A 6,537-nucleotide genomic window follows, 5' to 3' on the forward strand; every position below is an offset into this window, starting at 1 on the left:
TTACCCAGATAACTCCTAGAGGTTCAGACGTAGGTTCTAAGGCATAGATAAGAGTGAGAGGGTCAAAATCTGGGTCTCCTATGGTTATAGCATTGACAGCAGCAGCAGGGTTTGCATAACCAGGTAATGGGTTATTGGTAGCATTGGGTCTTGGCTCGAATACAAGGCCTTTATTGTCGAGCAACCTTTGAATTCTGAATTTTAGGGTAATGCAATTATCAGTGAGATGGCCGGGATTTCTATAGTATTCGCAGTGTTGATCTACTCGCCAATTTGCTGGCAAAGGATTGGGAGGAGCCCTAATGTCGAGTAGGGTTATGCAACCTGAGGCTAGACACTCCTTGAGTATCTCAGATGGTGGAAGAGGGAGAGGGGAAAATTCTGTCTGGGCCTGTGGTCGAGGTGTGGCAGTGGGTTGGGTATAATCCATCACCAAGGGATTTTGGGATCTTGATGATTGAGCATTGGCACGGGAAAGGTTACTGACTTCGGCTGATGGTGACTTTTTGAATTCTCTGGTATTCGGGTTACTGCAGTTAAATACTCCTTGGGCCATAGCTTCCTCAATCTGTGTGCCCGCTACAATGAAGTGTTTAAAGTCCTGATAATATTGGAGAGACATGTGATATTGGAGTTGAGGGGAAATGTTCTTCATAATTATTTGGACCAGTTCTTCTTCAGAAGGGCGCTCCATCATTTGTGCTGCTAACCTTCTCCATCTTTTCACAAAGGTTAAGAAAGACTCCTTCGAGTCCTGTTTAGTTCTCTCAAGATCCTTCCTGGTGATCTTCGTGCCATCATCATATTTGAACTGTTTTATGAATTGCTCATCTATGTCCTTCCATGTCCTATAACGAGTCTTATCTAGGACCATGAACCATCTTCTAGCGACATTTGTCAGAGAAACCGGGAACAATTGAGCCATTTGCTCAGAAGATAGACCTTGAGGGTGGCACATGATGGTGAACATTTGCAAGTGTGTGATCGGATAACCGACACCGTCATATTTGTCAAAATCTGGCATCTGAAAGCTTGCTGGGAGACGTATTTCAGGGAAGAGTGAGATTACTTGGATTGAAACCTCCCTGCTCTTGAAGCTGAATATCTTGAACTTTCTTCGTAAGACTGTGTAGTTTCTCCATGACCATTTTATCAACCATTGTCTGAGAAGGTTTGCTGTTGTCCTTGCTATACTCCATTGTCTGAGAAGGTTTGTTGTTGTCCTCCCTATACTGTTCTTTCTCAAAATCTTCCTCGGTCTTGTCAGGAATAAGAACAAACACAGGATGGACAGGCGCTCCTGAAGTAGTAACATGGTGTATAGGCCCCTTATCTTTGGAATTAGAATATGATGGCCCAAACTTCTCAGAAAGTTGGGCCTTGATGACTCGATTCTCTTCTTTGATCTCTTGAAGTTGCTTGAGAACCAAAGCTAAGGTATCAGCAAGGGAAATAGGTGGAGGATTATCTGAGTTTCTGCCATTGGTGAGGACGGGAAGGAAGGTGAAGATGCTAGGATTATCACAGAAGGTGGCAGAGAAACAGATCTCCTCTCCAACCGCGAAGAAACTCGAACCCAAGGAGTGGTAAGCTATCTATGGTGACAACTTCCTGAAATGAAAACAATGAACATGAGGTGTAAGCTTGAATTCAATGAATGTTTTCTAATCAATGACTGAAAAATGATTGTGGGCTAAGCATGATATAGGGATGATAGGATGAATCCTAAAAGACCAAGACATGACAATGATGACAGAACCGCGCAGAGAATGCCCCTAGTTTAAGGATCATGAGAATAAACTCTCAAGGGTTTAGCAAAATAATATCGAAAAAGGTTGCCCTTAGAGTAAGAAGAGACTAGGGATGAAAGTATGATTAGATTATCAGGATCAAGTAATGATCAAATCATCAGGATTGCATAATCAAAAGGATTGAGACTCTGTTCCTGCCGGTTAAGGGAAGGTATGAAGACATGATCGAATCACACAAGAGGAGAATGCTAGACACATGATCAAAAGATTAGATGAGATCGCACAAGGTTGGTTTGAAGGATAGATCAAGAATAGACTAATCCTATGAGCTTTTGGGCAAGATGGGATTTATATTCTAATCCGAAAGGGAAAGCTTTTAATCTTCTTACATCTTATCTGATGTTATCTGAAGGCATCAAATTCTAATCCTAATCTAGGGGAGTGGAAAAATGATCTAGACTTATGACTTTGTTTGTGTTCCTAAAACCGATCTTAGCCATTGAAAAATGGACTACGGCCTAATTTAGACACAAATTGGTAGGATATCCTAATCTAGGCTCACACACGTGATGCACGCATGTTTCGTACTATATGCATGTATGTGGTAATCTAGGGGTAAGGCCAAGGGCTCCCTTAGCACAAATCCGTGCTCAATATACTGTACTAGTGTCCAATGTAGTAGTACATGAGCCAACGGATCCGTTTACGCACCATAAAGGTACTAGGCTAAGAGTTGAATGCTTCTCTAGCACACAGACACCAGGTGATGAAATTTCAGTAAACCATGCTAGATAACACTCCGTGTTCCTAAACAGGACGTGTGTGCATGTGAGATGCAAGGGTTTGGATGCAAGTGATGTAAGTGTATACAATAAGTTCTCGTAATTCTATGATGCCTTCAGGTTTTGTTAGATTAAGTTTGCAGTATAATGTGATGAGAAAATAAAAGAAAACAGACAAACTAATATATCAAACATATAAGATATAAGATAGAGTTTTCATAAGCCAATTAAAATAAATTCAAAAGTGTTATTATCCTTTGAAATTTTAATGAAGTTAGGTGGTCCCCAGCAAAGCCGTCAGTCTGTGGGACCCGATCCCGCGAGGGGGGCGCGACCCGCCTCCCTCTATCTTGGTCTCTCGTACCCACACGAATGGCGTGCGCTTTTTACTTATTGATATAAATCATATTTTCTATTAACTAGGGTCACTAAAGCAATCCGAATTTCTCGCAAAAGAGAATGACCAGAGTCGTCAGCTAGGTAAGGGACCTAGGACCCATAAGTGACACTGCAATGATCTGCGGTCTCAGAAGTCTAGATTCGTTACCTGATTACGAGAATGGAAGGTATGAAAAATTACCAGCACATGCATCATTCTTGCCCGGTAATCCGGTCTTCAATTCCAAAAGTTAACTCTCTTGATTTTTTTTAAATTGCTCATTTAAACTCTTTTGATGTGCGAACTATGTGACATGCCTCCTAAAATCTAATTTCAATGTAATTCCTAAATGTGTATCTTGATTTTCTTGATTAATTGAGATTCAATCTATGTGAAAGTTCTCCTAAAATTCTAATTTGGAAAAAAATCCTAAGTGGTTTAATCAATTTAATTTAGGATTTTAAATTTGAGAAGAAATAAAAAAACTACCCTAAAAACCCCACTGATTGTATGTGGGGCTGACTCGTGCGAGGAATGCCATCTAAACATTCAAGCTGCCTACGTACCCAAGCCTCACTGGGATCAGAGTCGACGTAGTTCGGTACCTAAACTAAGCTATATGCCTAAGACATCTAGGACACCAATCTAGACTGGATTGACTGTTTCAACAGTTTTCAAGAGATTATTTAATTCAAGTTGAGTAGATTTTATTATCCTAAGACTCCATCTAAGATGCTATATGGTCCTATCTAACTACAAGACATCCCTTAGACTAATGCAGGTGAACCTATATCATAGGCAACTAGGGTTGTCCTATAGGAAAAAAAGAGGTAACTAGTGTAACTAGATCTATTACTCAATTACTAATAATAGTAATCAGTCGCGATGAGGCTGAACTCTCTAACTCTAAGACACCCTAAAACCTAGACCACAACATAACGTAAGTGTTCCTAATCGGCTCGAAAGGTCCCTACGAAGTGATACCGTTATCCAACGGTTCCAAAAACATGAGTTAAATTAATTCAATTTGTTTAATTGCTGATATTTGATTCTTTAAGGGTTTCTAATGTCTAAAATTTTAGGGAAACCTAAGGCTCTAAGGGCTAACACATTCTTGTGCATACGTTGCCTTTATGGAAGGGAATCGTGCTTTCCATTCTTGCATAATTTAGCATATAAAGTTATAGTATTTTATTGCCTGGCATGTTTCTCAGGATTTCCGTGGACTACAACCTCGGACTCAACAACATACAATAATTTAAACGCTCAAATTCTCAATGATTGATCGCAATTAGGATACGATTATGAATGCAACATTGGCATCTAAACTATCCTAGTACTCTAAATTACAAAGGAAATTACTAACATCTATGGTTTCTGTTAAAATGATTTAAGGATTACATGCTCACTAAAAAGTTAAGATGTTCTGAAAATTTTCCTGATTTTTGGAATTAAAATTGACTTTTAAAGGATTTTATCATCTCCTTATATAGATTTATTGGGGTAACCGCTCCTCATTAACTCGCGTTCTTATGGAGGGAACTCATATGCTATCGTCCTATCTCAAGCTCCATTATTTGAACCTCCACCTTTTCTCAGGTGGTTGTCATTCACTTTTCAACTAGTGCACCACGTATTTGACCCAGTCCAACTTATTAGTTTAAGTAACTCAGTCACTTGACCGATCGAATTTGTATGTAAGAGGGAACTTATGATAACAGTCTAGTTTGCATGTTCCCTTTGCTCCCACTAAATTCCAGTTGGCCATATAACATCCTTGACCAAGTCGAAACGGGTCAACATTTGGTTATCCGGTTTCTCTAGACCGATCGTGCCCAAAAACGGGTGTAAACATAAGATATGGTAGTGCTGATATCAGTTTCATTAAATACATGTACATACACGTATATATATATATATATATATATATATATATATATATATATATATATAATTTATATACTTATATATTTATAGAGAGGGAGATAGATATAGACACACGTATATCTATTTGTGTGTTGAGAGAGATTAAGAGAAAATGTAATCAAATTAATAAGCAATACAAAGGAGCCACCTTCTATTTACAATCAAAACATGGTTCATTGAATTGATTGTTTGGCTGAGAATTGCTACTATCCATTAGAATGTTCCTAATATGGTCATAGCCCTTGCATAGGCAAAAACCACCTAAGTCAAATAGCAAGGGGTGCCACGTCCACTTGTCCCTTGCCAGCTTGCCAATTTTATGGGTCAAGATTTTAGTGATTTTTAAAATTTCCATAGATTTTCTCAAATTAAAACTTTTCCAAAAATGAAAGATTGTATGCATGTCTCCAAATTTATCTAATCATGACAATGTTAATTACCATCCCTAATTTAGAAGCAGGAAGATAAGCTTGCAGATTTTTGAACAAAGTACAACCATCACAGACAAAATGAATAAACTTTCCAATATCCAATTTCTTCATGAAGAATATTTTCATAGGCTTATATATAGGGCATGTAGAGACATTACCAGGCACAAGCTTTGGAGAAATGGGTTTTTTGAAATTCTTCTTTGTAGCACTCCTGGTGGCATCCATTGCAGCAAAAGAGGTTGCTGAAGCAACTAATCGTCATCCATTAGTCGACGAGCTCAGCGGGATCGTGCCTATCCCTATAAAAAAACGTAAATATCATATTCCAATTTTGTTTTCTATTGTCATCTTTACCTTACTACAAGAGAAAAAATAACCTTAAAAAGAACTTTTAGGTATTGATTTTTGTACTTATTTTGTATATTTTGTGAAAGGATATGGAGGACTTATGATTGGATTTGTTGTTTTCAGCATGCGACACAGGATGCGATAATGGCTGTTGCGGCTCATGTTACCTTGGATTTAGATGCTCTTACTGCTGCAGGCCCGGCGAAGAACTCCAATATCCCTAAGTATTTTTAGGACAAGTAAACTATGGTTGTGGACAAGCAGGAGCATTGTTTTTGTCCATTAACATTTCCTTGCTTACCATTGAAAGGGATTATGATATAATAAAATGTAATAAGAAATGACCGTTTCCGCTTATATTTGTTATTTTCTTTATTTTTTTGCTGTTTGTCTTTTCTTTTACTTTTTCATTTGTGTTTTGTGTGTGTTAGAGAGAGAGAGAGAGAGAGAGAGAGAGAAGGATCAAGGTAGGAATTCATTTCTTTTACACTAGAGAGGGCAATCCCAAGTAAAGAAAAAGGTAGATATATCACTTCCCTTAATGTTACACAACTATATTAAAAATAAGATGCAACAAATTAAATCGTAGAGAGCAAAGGGAAATGATTTTTTCGCCCTCTTTTTATCTTTTCAACCCCCACTTGCCTATCTTTTCAAAAACAAAATGCCTCCATTTCCACCCCTTTTTTGTTTCTTTTTTCTTGAAAATGATTTCACATGGGAAAGAGCTCCCCATTAGAATGAAACTCTCATGGGAATGGATGGACGATCCACACAACTTGCAAATAAGTATGGATATTGGGAGAGCTATCTAATCTACAGTGAGAGAAAGATTTTCAAGAGTTTCCTTATGAATAACTCTAAATTTCCTATTTTGCTTCTTTTTCTAAAAGTACAAATAAAAATAAATAAATAAATAA

General features: G+C 37.9%; 1 long non-coding RNA gene across 2 annotated transcripts in view; it reads left to right on the plus strand.

Annotated features, from left to right (window-relative positions):
- Positions 1-5,992, plus strand: part of LOC143860065 (uncharacterized) — a 28,345-nt gene extending 22,353 nt beyond the window's left edge. The window contains exons 2-3 of one of the 2 annotated variants that reach the window (XR_013239570.1): positions 5,476-5,580; positions 5,741-5,992. This is a non-coding gene — a long non-coding RNA (uncharacterized LOC143860065). Of the gene's footprint in view, positions 1-5,437; positions 5,581-5,740 lie in introns of those variants that run through there. The other variant, XR_013239569.1, reaches the window with a different exon arrangement.
- Positions 5,993-6,537: the final 545 nt, after the last annotated feature.

This window comes from Tasmannia lanceolata, unplaced genomic scaffold (genome assembly GCF_043159265.1).
Source record: "Tasmannia lanceolata isolate RefF3 unplaced genomic scaffold, GAP_Taslan_0.1 ptg000037l, whole genome shotgun sequence".
In the NCBI taxonomy this organism is placed as follows: Eukaryota; Viridiplantae; Streptophyta; class Magnoliopsida; order Canellales; family Winteraceae; genus Tasmannia; species Tasmannia lanceolata.